General features: G+C 36.4%; 1 pseudogene; it reads left to right on the top strand.

The window, feature by feature from the left end:
- The window catches only part of LOC106734344 (ribosome biogenesis protein NSA2 homolog), a 110,402-nt pseudogene that overhangs the window by 75,620 nt on the left and 15,577 nt on the right, over nt 1–19,205 (top strand).

Below are 19,205 nucleotides of genomic sequence, written 5' to 3'. Positions count from 1 at the left end.
AAAACCTGAAAGAATTTACCAGCACCAGACCAGATCTTCAAGAAGTTCTCAAGGGAGTGCTATGTCAGAAAAATTAAATGTAGTCACACAGAAATAAGAGTTCAAAAACTAAGAAAATGGCCAACTTAATCATAGAGACAAGTCTGGAATTGAATATTATATCCCAGAATTCTATCAGGAAGATGGATCCACAACACAAGATAGATTAAGTACATGAGTCTGAACTGGTGAAATAGTTTTCTGTGACTTTTGACTAAAATATCGCTGCTTTCCTTCTAGCCTTTGTTTTCTGGTTTTAGGAGTTTTTGTCCTGTCTTGAACCGTCAATAGGTTCATGTACCTACTATTTGAACAGAATACTAACCTGTTTCCAGGCTTTAAGTTTTAAGCAAAGTTCCTTAGCATTTCTTTGATTTATGTTAAAACTGGTTTTCTTAATAGTACCAAGTGAACTTGCTATTGAAAGTAGTTAGATTATTTAAGACATTGTGTGATCAATAGAGTGTGGGGGAGAAAGGAATGGAAGACAACTGTAGACATCAGAGATAGTGTGAGAAGAGGGTGGGAAAGGACAGAGGGTCAGAAATAGGGGTAAAAAAATACAAGAAATGGAAAATTCTTTTATAATAACTTGCATGATAAAGCCACTATGCAAGATATTATGGACGGGAAATCATATTTTGTATGCTGTGATGATGCTTAGGGAATGAATGTAAATTAAGTTAAAAAAAGAAAAGTTTCAGAAAAAAAACTACAACTGTTTTTCTTGAAATTAAAAAAAAATGCATTAAAAATACCTATTTGATGACTACAGTAAGATATGTAGCACCAGCTAGTGCTACTTTATAGGATGTTCATTCTACTCACTGAGGTTTATGCCTAAAGTTGGACTTGTGTTCATGGAGGGTAAGAGATAGGGAATCAAAGATAGGGGCAAAAAAACAAAATATACAGGAAACAAGAAATGGAAAACTATTTGTTGACGATAGCATGCATGTTGATGTGCTTGATTGAACCAATATACAGTGTACTCTGATGGAAAATCTCATTTTGTATGTTGTAATGATGTACAGTGAATGAATGTAAATAAATAAATTTTAAAAAAAAAGAAAAGAAAAAGAGACAGACTTCATTTTTTTGTATGTGGAAGTCTTTTGCATATAGTGTTTTTCAACACCACTTCTTTTTTCTTTTTTTTTTTTTTTGGAGAGGTTTTTGCTATAGGGCACATGCACTTGCCAGACAGACAGAAACAGAGAGACAGAAAGCGAGAAATCACCCCTCAGGGGGTTTGGCCACACCGCAATCCCTTCTCCTCCTTTCTCCTCTTGGGATCGTGGGCACGCACGCGCACGCGCCCAGCATGAGTTTTAAACCACCAGGTCCGGGACGTGAACCACAGTTGACACATGGGAGTACAGCAAGATAGCCATTACGCTAAGTGCTGGTCCCTCAACACCATTTCTTGAACTATTTTTCCCCATTGTAGGATTATGATCATTACTGAAAATCATTTGACCACATATAGAAGGTCATTGTGTGTTTTCACTGTATACAACATGATGTTTTAATGTATATAAACATGTGGAATGGTTAAGGCTAGATATTTAATAAATGCACTACCTCACATGATTATCATTATTTGGTGAGAACACTTAATATCTTCTCTTTACATTATTCAAGAATATAATGATTGACTTTAAATATAATCACCTTACTGAACAATATGTTTCTTGCAATTCATTCTACCTAACTATAATTGCATTTTTTTAAGTTTAAAACTCAAAGATCTGAAACCTTAAACTTTATTCTTCTTTCTAAAAATTGTTTTGGGACCAGCAGTTAGCATAATGGCTATGTAGCTGGACTCCCATGTAGTCGACTGCAGTTCACGTCCCAGACCTGGTGGGTTAAAATTCACGCAGGGTATGTGTGCGTACATGCCCAAGATCCTGAGAGGAGAATGGAGGAAAAGGGATTGCAGCATGGCCATCCCCCCCTGGGGGTGATTTCTCACTTTCTATCTCTCTGTCTCTCTCTGTTTGGTGAGCGCACACACCCTATAGCAAAAACCTCTCCAAAAAAAAATTAAATTAAAATAAAATAAAATTGTTTTGACTGTTGGGTTCCTTTGAGATGTCATATGAACTATAGGAGAGATTTATCTGTTTCTCAGAAAAAATTATAGAGATTTTGAATGAATTTTCATTGAATCTGTGGATTGTATTGACCTCATAATAATGTTTAGCATTCCTGTTAATAAATAAACTATGTCTTTCCATTTGTTTGTGTCTTTCTAAGTTTCTTTCATTCTTGTTTAATAGTTTTCAGTGGATAAGTTTCTCACCTCTTTGGCTAATTCCTAGATGTTTTAATCTTTTTGGTGCTGTTGTAAATAGTTTTCTAATTTCCTTTTCAGAGTGTACATTGCTAGTGTATAAAATAATATTGAGGACTGGACAGTGGCTCAGCAGTAAGATGCAATGGTTTGTGAGGCTCACCTACAGAGAAAGGTCCCCAGTTAAAGACCGAAGACTTCCTTGAGTGTACCAGACTTGCGTGTTTCCAAGGTCCAGTGCTAGCTGAAGGCCGGAGTGAATCCCAGCCAGGGTCAGAACCCTGTTGGGGATGCTATCTCTCTCTCTCATTCATGGAAGATAAAAATAAATAAACTTTAAAACCACATATTAGCTCATTTTGTGTGTTTGTTTTATATTCTACAACTTCACTAACTTGTTTATTAGTTCTAACAGCTATTATTTTGGGGTACCCTAGGGTTTTCTACATATATGATACTATGTATTTTTAAATTATTTATTTTATTTTATTTATTATTATTCATTTTTTTAAGAGAGAGGTTTTTTGCTATAGAGTGTGTGTACTTGCTGAAGAGATAGAGAGATAGAAAGTGAGAAATCACCCCTGAGGGGTGATGGCCATTCTGCAATCCCTTCTCCATTTTCCTCTCAGGATTTTGAGCATGCACACATGTCCAGCATGACTTTCAAGTCTCTAGGTCCAGGAATCAGACTGCGGTCAGCTATGTGGGAGACCAGCAATATAACCATTGCACTATCTTCTGACCCTAATAATAATACTTGTTATTACTATTAATTTGCTATAGGGCATGTACAGTCACCAGAGAGAGACAGAGAGAGGGAAACTGAGAAAGCAAGCCTCTAGATCCAGAACTTGAATCATATTCAACAATGTGGAAATCCAGTGACTTCACCTTGCCACCTGCTGGCCCTGATATTATCTGTTAACAGAGAAATTTTACTTTTCTTTTGTAACTTGGATATATTCTATTGATTCTGCCTTGTTAATATCCATCTGTCCCACTCTTCACCATGATAACTATTAGTGCTATCGTAAGCCAGCCCTTCCTTATCTCTCTCTTGAATTGTGTTATCTCCTATTGTTTTCCTATCTCTATTGGCCTTTCATACTGACACAAGTATCATCTTTCAAACAAAATATCTGATCATATCAGTATTGTGTTTAATAACTATGTTCTTTTGATTTGAACACAGATGCACACACAGTGTTGTCTTTGGTTCTGAGTTAAATATAACCTGACTCTCCATTACTGGAAAACCAGATAGATGCTATGTGGAGAAGTACGACCCACTGACGATTACTTTGCTATAGTTAGTCACAGGGAAACTAGGGTATATGCAGTGGGAATGCAGGTATGCACTATGTTGCACTAAAATGTGTTAAAAACTATGTGAACAAGAAGAGTAAGAATCAGAGTAAAATGAACAGAAAATGTCATTTATGTAAATCTAAAGCATAAACTGTATGATTTTATCAATTTTAGTATTCTCAGAAAATGTTTAATTTGAATATAATTGTGAGAAAATAACCAGGAAACTTAATGATATGGGTTTTTAAGAAAGCCATTGTTTTGTATTCTCCTAAGAAACTAGAGAAAGCATGTGTAGTGTATGGGCTTTGAGGAGATTCTGGATCAAAACACATGTGAACACACACATACACACACCTTCACATAAACATTTACACACCTATGAGGTCATTATGGTATAACTGAGAAAATTAAAACATGTCTATGTACTAGCTAATTATACTGTATTGATGTTCTTACCTTTAGGTGAGAGAATGCTCTGGGAAGAAGCTAGATGTGGCACCTGAAGATGAAGGTAAAAATATGAGAAGGCACCTTGATTTGAAAAGCCTGTTGTCCTAACACATTACACCTCAAATTCAGCTAAAAAACATACAGACAACAAAGAGTCCTATCACCTCCAAGATGAAATTCAATTTTCTCAGTGTTACCCACAGGAGTCTTTCAAGATCTAGCACTTCTCTAGTGCTCCTGCCAAGCTCCCTTATTCACTTCTCTCTCTCTGAAAGTGTGGGGATTCTTTCAGACCACTCTGCTTTTATGTTTTTTTGCTGCTTTGTTCATGCTGATTTCTCCACACAAATGTTCTTTCCCTTTTGTTATCCAGCAAAAACATACTCATTTTCCAGACCTAAGTGTTTATTAAAATTTCCCTACCTCCCTCTTGCCATTTTGTTAACACTTACCTCCTCCTCCTCTCCTTCTCTTGCTTTCTCTCTCCCACTTCCTTCTACTTCCCACTCTATGTTGAAATTCTCTTAATGTGGAGGCTATGTTTTATTCTTGTTTGTTTTCTGAAAACTGAACATAATAATAGGTGAACGTTCAATATATATTTATTAAATAAATGAATTTAGGAAAGAAGAGCAGCATGATCTCCTTTCACTCTCAGGCTGCTGACAAGATAGGTGAATTATCTGGCAAGTGAACAGTGAGTTAGCACTAACTAATTCTGAGAACAGAGTTCCTTGAGATAGTGAATTATGCAGTCATGCTGTCTGCATTTATTTGCAAGTATTTATTGACTGCCCATGATATCCTTGCCACTGTTTATGGGTTTAGGAAAATAGATGAATAAAACATAATTTCTATGCTCAAGCATCTTAAAAATCTCTAGAAAAATCAATAAAGATATCACATATTTACAATATACTAAGTAATTTTCTGGAAAAAATTAAAAGGTTGAATGGTTTATAGGAGAGATTAACCCCAATTTAGTGCAGGACAGTGAAAAGTTTGAGACAAAATGTTTGCACAGATCTTAAAAGATGCATGAAATTTAGACAGGTGAGGAGAGAGAAAAAAGACAAGTGGGGAGAGAGAAAAAGAAAGTTGAATAGTGAAGAGGACACCACAGAGGTAAGATAAACTGTGGTATAAGGGCAGCTGAGGAAGCAGAGGAAGTGACCACCTCTAACCTTTCCCTCCTGCTCTATCTAGTATTGCCTTAGCACAGACTTTATTAAGTTTTTCTTACCTTACTGGTTGCTATGCTTCCATCTCCCATCCTCAACACTTGTCAACACATTCTCCAGTATATTACATGAGTTATCTTTCAAAAGCAAAAATAATATCAATTCATCAATTAATGTTCTGCATAATCCTTCAAAGAACCAATTTTCCCTTCAGGTTAAAAGTAGCACATCTTTGTTCATGTTTTTAAAACTTCTCCATAGAGTTTCTAATATCTACTATTTAACCTCAACCTCAGCATTAGCCCAATGTGCAAATATACCAAGCTCTTCAATTTACCTGAACCTTGAGAATTTACTCGTCCACAACTTAACACATGTTGTTTCTATAGACTGTCATGCTTTTCATATACTCTTCATTTCTTTACCAAGCTAAACCACCTTCTTTTCTTCTTCTTTCCTTCTCATTTTCTTCTTCTCTTCTCCTTCTTCTCTCCTTCTTCTTCTTCTTCTTCTTCTTCTTCTTCTTCTTCTTCTTCTTCTTCTTCTTCTTCTTCTTCTTCTTCTTCTTCTTCTTCTCCTCCTCCTCTTCTTTTCTTTAACCTTATTTCTTTGGAAGAAAAGAGATAGAAAGAACTGGGGGAGGAATATATAGACAAAATCAGGTATCCTTGACAAAGTCATGCCACAACACAATCCCTCACCACCAGCCTTCTCGCCAGCCAGGATCATGGGCAACTACACATTCATCCAATGTGTTTCAAGTCAACCCAGGATCTGAACCACTGTCTTCCTTGTGACTTCAGCACTGCAGAGAAACTCACTACTACCTGTGCCATCACAACTGGGCCAAAAGAAAACAGATTTGCTAAATCTGTTTTCTATTCCATATACAGTGCTAAATAGGTATAACCAGTCTATCTGCAGACAAGACACCTGCAGCTCTACCTTCATGGTGCTTATGTGCATTGCCTTTCATGTCCACCCTAAGATTAATTGTCCCCTTTCTGCCCCATTAGCACTCCACATTCTTTTTAATACTTTCCTATCTTTTTGGATTATACATATCACATTAAAATTACCTATTTAATTTGTCTTCTACCTATTGTGCTCTGCGATATGCCTAAGGACAAGTACTATGTCTTTTCTATCTTCGCTTTCCAAGGATCTTTAAAATAAATTTTTTGAGAGGTTTTTGGTGTTTTGTTTTGTTTTGTTTTGTTTTGTTTTGCTATAGGGTGCGTGTGCTCGCCAGACAGACAGAGACAGAGAGACAGAAAGCAAGAAATCACCCCCTGGAGGGGATGGCCATGCCACAATCCCTTCTCGTCCATTCTCCTCTCAGAATCTTGGGCACGCACGCACACGTGCCTGGCGTGAGTTTAAGCCACCGTATCTGGGACTCAAACCGTGATCGACTACGTGGGAGTCCAGTGACATAGCCATTATGCTAACTGCTGGTCCCAAATAAAATATTTTTAAAGTGAATGAATGAACCATTTTCAGATTAATTTCCAGATTCATTTACATTCAAGAACTACTTATTGACTATTTACATATACTATTTATTATTCATTGCAATGACATATAAAAGAGGGGGAAAATGAAATTTTTATAGTCATAGAATTTACATTCTACTGGAAACACTTTAAGTTGTCTTTGCCAAAATAAGTCAATTAAAACGTAAAATCAGTCATCTGTTCAAAATGTATTTCCTCATCCTCCTTTTCACAAACAAAAATCTATGATTTAAGAGTAGCAACTTAAAACCTAAAAACTCCTTTCCCGGGATCAGCAGTTAGCATAATGGCCATGTCGCTGAACTCCAATGTAGTCGATTGCGGTTCGAGCCCCGGACCCAGTGGCTTAAATTCATGCTGGGTGTGGGTGCATGCATGTACAAGATCCCGAGAGGAGAATGGAGGAGAAGGGATTGCGGCATGGCCATCCCCCGGGGAGGGGGGGTGATTTCTCGCTTTCTGTCTCTTTCTATCTTTCTGTCTCTCTCTTTCTCCGGCAAGCACATAACCCCTGTAGCAAAAACCTCTGGAAAAAAAAAAAAAAAAAGACAAGAAAAAAAAAACAAAACTCCTTTCCCATTTCCCTTAAAGGTTAGGGTTACCAATGTTATATAAAGGAAAATTGTTGATACTTTTCAAGGTGTTGATACTGAAAATTCATATTGTCATTTACTTTCCTCCTTTCCTTTCTTCTTCAGAATAAAATGTGATGGCTGGAGCTGCAGTCACTATGCGGCTGCCATGATGGCAGAAACCATGCTGTAAGGATGTTGGAGCAGGAAGATGGAAGGAGGCTGAAGTAATGACGATATTATGGAGTCACCCTATTCCCTGGAGACTATCTGCCTCCAAACTTAAAAGACAGGAAAATACCTTCTTGTCTTTTTGAAACACTGTTATTCAGATCATAGTACTCACATCTAAATTAAACTGCTAGCAAATACAGTAGACAATAGGGAACTACTAAAATATTTGAGGAAGATTCACAAAGGGTTTAAATGGGAGACTAGAATAATATGAATAAAAGAGTTTTTGTATTAGAGCAAGTGGTATAGTAGAAAGTAGAGAAGAAAGATTGTCATAGGGTGATGTGGAGAGAAGAAAGTAGGTACAACAAAGATTCCAGGTTTTATCTGAAGAATACACCAAGAGAAAAATTAAAGACAAATCAAGAATGGAGGTAAGGGAATTGAGAGGAAGTTGGAAAGTTAACTCATATGGGAAAGTTGAAGGAAATTTAATTTGGTAAGGCAAAAATGAAGTGATTTGGGATAGTGTTAGGAAGCCCGTGAGATATCCATGTGTTGACATCTATGAGGTTCTCTAACATTTGGGGTGAAATTAACAAGATGGCTGGATTTGGCTTAACAATTAAAACTCATGTACACAGACTCATCATGGGACACTCAATATTGCTCTGTGGAAGTGAAAAGGAAGATGACTGAGTGTTGGCTCTTGACAGGCATAAACTTGAACAGCTAGCAGGAGGAGCAAAACTCAGAAATATATTTTCTGAAAGAAAAATCAGAAGAACTCAGTGTCCATGAATTAAAAAAAAAAAAAAAAAAAGAGGAGGTGCTTGTGTGTCCATGTACATTTCAGTAAGTAAGATAATTAGATTGTAGGATTTTTGAAGGTCGAGACTATAACTCAAGGAATGTTTTTAAATACAGAATTTCTTAGAAAAATCTTACACATAGTTGGCTCTCAAAAATATATGCTATTTTGATTTTTGTTGATTCATCCAAGACAAGGAAAGCCTCTATGCTGTACAGACAAGAAGGCGCTTTTGGGTATTTTCAGACTGCTGAGGCTGAACTTCGCATGTAACTTGTTCTAGTCTTTGAAATACTTTAGAAGTGAAGTATAAATATTTAAAAAGAAAAAAGTTATTACTGTGTTTTATTTGACTGATGTAAGTGAGGAAAGAAAACCTGAAAATTTAAAAATATTCTGTATGTTTTGCCTTTATATCAACTGAAATAACCTCAACTCCCATCACCTCCACTTTGCTATAGTGATTAGTCTTTCCTAAGATATCTAAAGTAACATAGATTCTACATTATTATTTTCATACATGACAAGATATGAGAAAAAATAGCTACTCCTGAATATCTGAAAGAAACCAGTAAATGCTGAAAAAGGCAGACTGCTCTAAAAATGAACCTGGCTTTTAGTCACTACACTTTCTCTCAATTTATAGATTGGGGAAATCTTTCTCCTGCATGATATGAATTGGAAGTGAAAATTCTCTAGCTTCATACCATAAAAACGAATAATGGCAAAGTCCAAGGTGTATATACTTATATTCATCTTAGGAAGCTTAAAAATCTGCAAAATTGGCACTTAACAGAGGTTTGCATGATTCTACATCATAATTTTTGTATGATTCTACATCATAATTAATTTCCCTTTATTACACTAATGTTTTTGCAAGGCCTACTATCAGGAGCTCCTTGGTGCTTCCTGGTATTACTATTAACTATCAAGTTATTTCCATCATTTTATGTGTCTATCTCCTCTAGTATGCCTGAGCGTTAGCTCTATTATAGTCTCTGTGACAAAGTAGATAATACTACATGAAAATATGAAGATTTATCTATATCATGGAGAGACTATTTTTAAAATCTTTTTTGTTTAACTTCAGAGAAATGTCTTTCGATTTTAAACTTAAAATTTCCTGAAAGTATTTAGTAATTTGAGGTTCATTCATCCCTGCAGAACAGAAATTAAGAGCTCAGAACTGGGTTCAAACCCCTCTTATTTCGATTATTGCTTGTGACTTCAGGCAAGTGGTTCTATTGCTTTGCATCTCAGTTTTCTTATTCACATAATACAAACAAAGCCAATTCCATACTGCAAATTTCTTTTTTTTTTTTGGAGAGGTTTTTGCTATAGGGCACGTGCGCTTGCCAGACAGAGAGAGACGTAGAGACAGAAAGCGAGAAATCACCCCCCCAGGGAGGATGGTCACATCGCAATCCCTTCTCCTCCATTCTCCTCTCGGGATCTTGGGCACACACGCACACGCGCCCGGCGTGAGTTCTAAGCCACCGGGTCCGGGACGCAAACCATGGTCGACTACACGGGAGTCCAGCAACATAGCCATTACACTAATTGCTGGTTCCCCATATTGCAAATTTCTGAGAATCGTTACATGTAAAGCCCTCTGCAAAGGCAGTTCTGGAATCATGGTAAGCCCTCATGAAATATTACCAATTGTTTTTTAAACACCTATTAAGAAATTTCTACTCATGAAAATATAATTTATTTAGAAAGAAAAGACCTAGCTCTCCACTGGTCAGTTCCCAGGCATGACAACTGTGTTATCGTGATGCCTCTTCTCAAGTACTGTTTTCAAAACTATCAATTACATACTGTAGATATTCTTAACCACATACTATAGATCAGTGGTCCCTAACCTTTTTGGCACCAGGGACTGGTTTTGTGAGAGATATTCTTTCTACAGATGGAGTGGGGAGGAGGATGGTTTCAGAATGGTTCAAACATATTACATTTACTGGGCATTTTATTTCTATTGTCATTATATTGCAATGTATAATGTAATCATTATACAACTCACATTAATGTGTGATCAGTGTGAGCCCTGAACTTGTTTCCCTGCAACTATTACAGATAGTCCCATCTGAGGGCTCCTATGGGAATCTAATGCTGCTGATCTGACAGGAGAGAAATCACCCCCCCGGGGGGATGGTCACGCCGCAATCCCTTCTCCTCCATTCTCCTCTCGGGATCTTGGGCGCACACGCGCACGCGCCCGGCGTGAGTTCTAAGCCACCGGGTCCGGGACGCAAACCATGGTCGACTACACGGGAGTCCAGCAACATAGCCATTACACTAATTGCTGGTTCCCCATATTGCAAATTTCTGAGAATCGTTACATGTAAAGCCCTCTGCAAAGGCAGTTCTGGAATCATGGTAAGCCCTCATGAAATATTACCAATTGTTTTTTAAACACCTATTAAGAAATTTCTACTCATGAAAATATAATTTATTTAGAAAGAAAAGACCTAGCTCTCCACTGGTCAGTTCCCAGGCATGACAACTGTGTTATCGTGATGCCTCTTCTCAAGTACTGTTTTCAAAACTATCAATTACATACTGTAGATATTCTTAACCACATACTATAGATCAGTGGTCCCTAACCTTTTTGGCACCAGGGACTGGTTTTGTGAGAGATATTCTTTCTACAGATGGAGTGGGGAGGAGGATGGTTTCAGAATGGTTCAAACATATTACATTTACTGGGCATTTTATTTCTATTGTCATTATATTGCAATGTATAATGTAATCATTATACAACTCACATTAATGTGTGATCAGTGTGAGCCCTGAACTTGTTTCCCTGCAACTATTACAGATAGTCCCATCTGAGGGCTCCTATGGGAATCTAATGCTGCTGATCTGACAGGAGGCGGAGCTCAGGTAGTATTATAAGCAATGGGTAGTGGCTGTAAGTACAGAGGAGCTTTGATTGGTCGTTTGCCATTCACTTTCTGCTGTGCTGCCAGTTCCTAATAGGCCACAGACCTGTACCAGTCTTTGGCCCCAAGGTTTGGGGACAACTGCTATAGATAATTCACAATCCAAAACAAATGTCCGTACAGAAGGCAAGACTTGAGACCATCATGTTAATCTACAAGTAGAAGAAATGTCAAGTTGAATATGTATTTCAACTGCATTTGTATTTAAAATGTTTCTTGTTTCTGTCCCCTTGCTTTTGATAGTACCAAAAGAAGATATTATTGCTGGTAAATAAGATCACATTGATAGTATGGAGGGTGTCATTTTTATTAGCCACTAAGTAATGCAAAACATTTTGATTTTGTACAATGATTCAGGTGTGAATTGTCAATTCTTTATGGATCTTTATGAGCCTGTTCAGTGTCTTGTTCTTTCTGGAGAGATACTCAGCAGGAGATCTTGATGGCTCCAATGCACTGTTTTGAAAGAAAATGGTTTCCACTGAAATTTTATTAAGTCAAACTGGGACAAGTTGAATGTAGGTAGAAAATGCTAGAAAATGGGACAAGCTGAATATAAGTAGAAAATGCTTTTTTAAAAAAAGTGTGGGGAATAAAGTCTCAACATGCTCAGTCAGTATTTTTTTTTAAATTGTAACTACTTTAAGTCCACAATTTCCTGTCCTCTTTAGGAAGATTTCAAACAGGTTTTTTTAAATGCATGGTCTTTACAATCTGAAAATTAGTATGCTATGCAGTAGATAAAAAATCATTTTTTCTTCACATGTAGCATATTCATACTGCTTTTGTTTGCAATAAAAATTAGGACGAATACTTACCTTCCTATGTTTCAACTCAAATAATTTTCAATATATGATGATAAGTTCAGTATCTCCAGGCTGTGGCCACCAGAGAATAATGCATAGATTTGCCTTTATATTTCAAATATACAGAACTAATGTTTCAAAGTCAGGAAATCTTTGAACTTTTATGTTTCTTGTTCACAGCAGTTAGATATCCCTTGAAGGGATATCTAAAAGAATATCAGGACTAAACAAGCGAAAATAAATGGCTTCACATGCTAGTGGTAATATATAAATTTGCAAGCAAACCAAAATATTTGGGAAAAATTATGATGCAAAACATTAATGCAAAATTATATATTTATTCATTCTTTTAATAAAGCTTATGATATGCCAGGGTGTTTTTAGGTGTTGAAGATAGAGAACTTGTTCTCCAGGAAATTAACATTGTAAAGGCATTCATAGATGAAAATATATCGGTACATACACTTATGTGAGTTCAAATTCCTGATATCTTTATGCTTGACAGTGGACCTTTCTATTTTCCTATTTTGGTACTATGAATAAGCTGTGGATATTTCTATGTCAAGATAAATATCAATTAATAACAAATCATTTCTGTCTTTAGAAATATAATGTCTAGCATATAGGAAGTATATAAAATGAAACATAATAGTAATAAAATTTTCACATTTTTTATGCCAGCATGTGCATTTATTTTTTAACCTAAAAAGTGGAGGGTAAGTCTGATATAACGAAAATAAGTTGGTGGTTAAATCAAATATAAAAAAATGTTAAAAAGTGAAGTATTAGAAACACAGAGGACAATTACGTAAGGTTAGTGCTGATGTAAAGCCACAGAGAAGGAGAAATAACATATGTTCTCCCTCATGTGTGGAAATTGGAAAAATATGATCTTCTGAAGTAGAAAGATGAAGAATGACTGCTAGAAGCTAGGAAAGATTAGGGGTAGGGTGGGGAGAGAGTAAAACAATATTGATTAACAGAAACAAAATTATAATAATAGGAGCAATTTCTAATGTAATAAAATGCAGTAGAGAAAATATAACTAATGACTTACTGTATATATCCAAGTAACAATACAAGACAATTATCAATTTTCCCAACAGAAACAACGGAAAATAAGCGAGATGACTGGCATACTAATCACTCTGATTTAATCACTACATATCATCTCTTGAACTGAACAATCACATTGTATCCCCACAAAACTGTATAATTTTATAAGTTAATAAAGCTTTTTAAAATTAAAAAATAAATGCGGATGTGGTAAAATTTTAAAAATAAATGCGGATGCAGTAGCATCTATTTGTGACCATGAAGCCACAATCTTGAGAAAGAAGAGCAAATGTGGTGAGAAGAGTAGAAATAAGTAAACTCATATTTACTCAAGCCACTGTTAGATAGGGGTTTTCTTATGTGCAACTAAATTTCATATTTCCTGCATTCTTCAATGGGACAGCCAATGTGAGTGAAAATCAAGTTCGGGTTGAGAATTTTTCATACCTCGACATGGAACTGTTCAACATGATGGTAACAGGCCTGTGCCAGGGACTGAAAGAGTAAGTAACCTGGCCACCTGTCCTAGTGAGAGAACCAGAGCACGCTGGGGGATTTGCAGCAGGCACAGTGAACAATGAGTGGACTTTAGACACCTGAATAAAAGTGGCAATTTTGAGATGAAAGAAGTTTAGAAAAGGCTTCGCCTGTAAGAAGTTTAAGCAGAAGGGGAAAAGACATGTCCTACAGCAACGATAATTCCAAATCCCCATTTCATTTCTGTGTTCCACATATCCAGCCATGATGCTAATAAAGCTCTCCTTTCCCTTACAGGAAGTCATTTTTCCTGATATTAATTTATATGCAGCATCGATTGAATCAAGCAATGAACCTTCAAGTAGTAAGCATTATTTTCTAACTTGGAAAGAGTAAAATTAATTAACACCTTTGGCATTTGAAGACTATAAAACTTGCTCTAGGTCACCAAAAATGAGCACTCATGGGCCTTTATTAGTAACTTTATGCTTAGTCCACTGGGTATATGTAAGTCTATTTTTGTCAGAATTTTTAAAGAGATAAATCATTTATTACCTAATTATGGAAAGTTATTATTTCAGCTGGTTATTAAATTTACCAGATTATATATATATCAACCTGTAAAGTAAAATCATAGTCATTGAATATAAAAAGAAGCAATTTTTAAGGGGCAAATAAAGGAGATGATGGAGTTTGGGGAAGTAAATTAAAGATATAGATAAAAGGTAGAATTAAAACAAAAATAGAAAAACCGGGGACCAGCAGTTGGCGTAATGGCTATGTCACTGGACTCCCATGTTGTCAACCACGGTTCGCATCTCGGACCTGGTGGCTTAAACTCACGCTGGGCACGTGTGTATACATGCCCAAGATCCCGAGAGGAGAATGGAGGAGAAGGGATTGCGGCGTGGCCATCCCCCCTGGGGGGTGATTTCTCACTTTCTGTCTCTCTCTGTCTATCTGGCAAGCGCACGCGACCTATAGCAAAAACAAAAATAGAAAAACCAGAAAATATTCTAAAATGAGTACGCTGTATTTCAGACAGGGTTTTAGAGGGGGAAAAAGGCAACCTAAGAAAGAAAACATAACAAACATCTCTCCAGTTCTTTCTTACCAAGCAAACATTGAATGCCTTCAAATATTACAAATTTCTTCAGGCTTCTAGAGAATTTTTCATACCTCGACATGGAACTGTTCAACATGATGGTAACAGGCCTGTGCCAGGGACTGAAAGAGTAAGTAACCTGGCCACCTGTCCTAGTGAGAGAACCAGAGCACGCTGGGGGATTTGCAGCAGGCACAGTGAACAATGAGTGGACTTTAGACACCTGAATAAAAGTGGCAATTTTGAGATGAAAGAAGTTTAGAAAAGGCTTCGCCTGTAAGAAGTTTAAGCAGAAGGGGAAAAGACATGTCCTACAGCAACGATAATTCCAAATCCCCATTTCATTTCTGTGTTCCACATATCCAGCCATGATGCTAATAAAGCTCTCCTTTCCCTTACAGGAAGTCATTTTTCCTGATATTAATTTATATGCAGCATCGATTGAATCAAGCAATGAACCTTCAAGTAGTAAGCATTATTTTCTAACTTGGAAAGAGTAAAATTAATTAACACCTTTGGCATTTGAAGACTATAAAACTTGCTCTAGGTCACCAAAAATGAGCACTCATGGGCCTTTATTAGTAACTTTATGCTTAGTCCACTGGGTATATGTAAGTCTATTTTTGTCAGAATTTTTAAAGAGATAAATCATTTATTACCTAATTATGGAAAGTTATTATTTCAGCTGGTTATTAAATTTACCAGATTATATATATATCAACCTGTAAAGTAAAATCATAGTCATTGAATATAAAAAGAAGCAATTTTTAAGGGGCAAATAAAGGAGATGATGGAGTTTGGGGAAGTAAATTAAAGATATAGATAAAAGGTAGAATTAAAACAAAAATAGAAAAACCGGGGACCAGCAGTTGGCGTAATGGCTATGTCACTGGACTCCCATGTTGTCAACCACGGTTCGCATCTCGGACCTGGTGGCTTAAACTCACGCTGGGCACGTGTGTATACATGCCCAAGATCCCGAGAGGAGAATGGAGGAGAAGGGATTGCGGCGTGGCCATCCCCCCTGGGGGGTGATTTCTCACTTTCTGTCTCTCTCTGTCTATCTGGCAAGCGCACGCGACCTATAGCAAAAACAAAAATAGAAAAACCAGAAAATATTCTAAAATGAGTACGCTGTATTTCAGACAGGGTTTTAGAGGGGGAAAAAGGCAACCTAAGAAAGAAAACATAACAAACATCTCTCCAGTTCTTTCTTACCAAGCAAACATTGAATGCCTTCAAATATTACAAATTTCTTCAGGCTTCTAGATTGAATCCTTTTATAAGAATAAAAATGTTGCAAATATCATACAATACTTAATAGGAATGTATATTTTATTGCAAAGTCCCTCTTTCAGGACTATTGCCAATGATTTTTGCTTTTCCCTAGAAATGTAACAAGATAAAATCAACCCCAAGTCCCCAGATTATTATTGATTTTTCTTTGTTCTACATATAAACTTTCCTGTTAAGCACTCTCCAGAATGGTCAGGATTCAGTGGAGAGGACACGGTGTAATGTACCTGTTCAAAAGAGCTTTCCGTTAGAATTTTAGGCACAGTACCATCTGAGGGAAATACCATCTTGCTGGTCACCACACTTTCTTCCAGGATATTTAAAATAGATAAAGGTAATATTAAATTCAAGGTAGGGTAGGATTCTACTTTTACGTAAGTGCTAAATTATAAACTATGTTTTATGACTTAGGAAAAGTGAGTTAAACTCACTCGAATTTATAAAAGATGTGCATAATGATTTTCCTTAAAAAAAGTCGATCTTATTGTTATTTATAAATGGCAGAAAATGCAAGTAATAAAAACAAAGTTCAGAGGTAAAAACTCCTTAAATCAGGTTTATTTTGCCACATGAAAGACTATACATTATTTAAAATGTTTAGTGTAGAATTAATTTATTGGTCAACAAATGTGTACATTTTGTTTTAAGTTAAAAACATCTGGTTTTAGATTAGGAAAAATCTCATCTTTTAATAAAAGAAAATTTGTGCATGTAGAGTTGCTAAATCTGTGAGCAAGACACATAGGGAAGAAGTATAAATATGTAACAATTGTAACAATACTATCTTTTAGTTGTATTATATTTTAAAGGCATTTTTATCAGCTTGTCTTTTGTTTCTGACTTTGATAAAAAGAAATAAAATATGTTATTTTGAAAAATCATTATTGTGAAACTTTAAAATTAAGTTTATCCAACCTCATCATCTACCTGGCATTAGAATAAAACAGAAAGAATTCTAAGATTATTCTATCAAGGATGAAGGTACTCTTGAAGATCCTTTAAGAATCTTAACTCATGTAAGTTTATGTACCTACATGTTTTTAGGCATCACTGTTAGTATAATGCTAATATCCAAGAAGACAAGTTCTCCTGTAATATTCCTATCATGATAACTCGACTCCTAGTCGAATGCCTACGTGTAGCTTACTTAATTGCTGGGTAGACAGAAAACGAGGTTTAGATTATAAGAAACAATTAGTGGCTTATTGGTTTTTGTTTCAGGTGTTCCTATTTACAACTGCTTTTTGGCACTCCTACTTTTTTCAGGGGTACCTTTGGTGGCCACCTGGTACTTCCCCACACACCCCCCACCCCAGGTCCATAGAAAAATTGTCTTTCATGAAACTGTCCCTGAAGCCAAAAAGTTGGGGACTGCTGACTTAGTGGTTTAGTACACCCAGAAAGTTTTTCATTTTAGTTACTATACACATCATTTCTAGAAGTGCTGTATGGTTCCTTTCCCAAATCTGACTATTTTTATAGACGCTTGTTTCATTCCCTTTTATTTCTCTAAGCATATTAGATACAATTATTTTACACTCTATAAGCATATTAGATACAATTATTTTACACTCTATGTCTGATTATTCTAATAGATGAAGTTGCTGTGGTCTGTTTCAGGTCTGTGTTGTCTCTGCTGGTTCTCACTTGTGGTCTTGCTCTCTGATTGATGATTCTGAGTGAAGCATTGTTCCTTTCATCCTTTGGAATTTGTTGAGATGTGAGTTGAAGTTGAGTTCCTCAGAGAGACTGTACTTTCTTCAACCAAACTCTGGAGGTACTTCTGATCTAGAGTCACTTACAATTAAGTTACTCGCTTGAGGTTGTTCAATCCACTCTGGTTGTGTGAATTCAGAATACTACTCATGAAAGTGATTCAGTGTTCTGACTTCTCAATATAGATCTCTTTGATGCAGCTCAAAGCTCCAGTGGGCTGTACCTCTCCACTTGGAAAGTCTTAATTCATCCTGCATAAAGGGTGTAGCCTGCTAACACCAATGTGGGAATCTGTTTTTAGATTTCCTATCATGTCAGTAGCCTAACCATTATCTTCTGTCTTCTTTACCCTATGTAGCCATCAAAAGACAAGATTAATTCATCTCCTAGGATTCCTACGCTTATATCGTATTTTTAAATATTTCTTGTTTGTACCAACTCAGCCAAGCATTTTAATTGTTTGAAACAAGAGAGTAATTCAGGATATCTAATCCACCAAATAGCCAGAAATAAAAGTTACTAATTCCTTAAAACCTTTCAGATTCTGGGGGCCAGCAGGTGGCACCATGGTTAAGGTACTGGATTCCAGACTATGGTTCGAGTCCTGGACATAATGGCTTGATGCGTGCATGTGTATGTATGCCCAAAGCCCCAAGAGGAAAAAGCAGTGATTGTGTAATGACCATCCCTCTCACTTCTCTTTCTGTCTCTGTCTTTCCAGAGAGCACGTGTACCCTATGGCAAAAGCCTAAAAACGTTTTCAGATTCTGATATTTCATTGTTCCCCCATGGCTGTTTGTTTTTGTAGACATTTGTTCTCTAGTCACATTTTCACTCTCTGTTATTTCTCTCAGCATATTAAGTATAAATAAGTCTTTAAAGAATCTTGAATGGTGCCGACCCACAGTGGAGTTCAATACATTTGGATAAGCAGAACATTTGCATCTCATGCTGGCTTCTTTTGTCTTTCTTATTTGCCTTGCTAATTCTCACATGGAGACATTTGTGAGACTTCTTCCTTTCCTACTTTCAGTAATTAGAGCTCAAAAATCTCTTTAAAAAGCTTTTCTAATGTGTAGGCAAGGTCAAGTCTACCTAATTTATATTTACGTGACATTCTGCTTCTCTTTCATGGTGTTATCATAATCAATGAAATGGTTAAGGATTAATTTTTTAGTAGAAAGTAAACCAAAGGAGAAGTGCGAGATCCAGTGACTGGCATAGCACCTGGCAAACTGTAGGCCTTTGAATGAGCACATGAATGAATACTGAAACGCATTATCCATCAATACTAAAACGTGAGGAATTACACAATACCATTTCCTTGCCTTTTACCTTAAATGGCTAACAAATGTGTGAATTTAATAGCTGTGTAGATGATCAACACTAAATACATAATCTCCCTTGTGATGAGACGGGCAGATGGAATACAGTGCAAATGGCA

Source organism: Tupaia chinensis, unplaced genomic scaffold (genome assembly GCF_000334495.1).
Source record: "Tupaia chinensis unplaced genomic scaffold, TupChi_1.0 Scaffold000097_1, whole genome shotgun sequence".
Taxonomy (NCBI): Eukaryota; Metazoa; Chordata; class Mammalia; order Scandentia; family Tupaiidae; genus Tupaia; species Tupaia belangeri.
The sequence above is the reverse complement of the archived record's forward strand: the minus strand, read 5'-3'. Positions and strand labels throughout refer to the sequence as shown.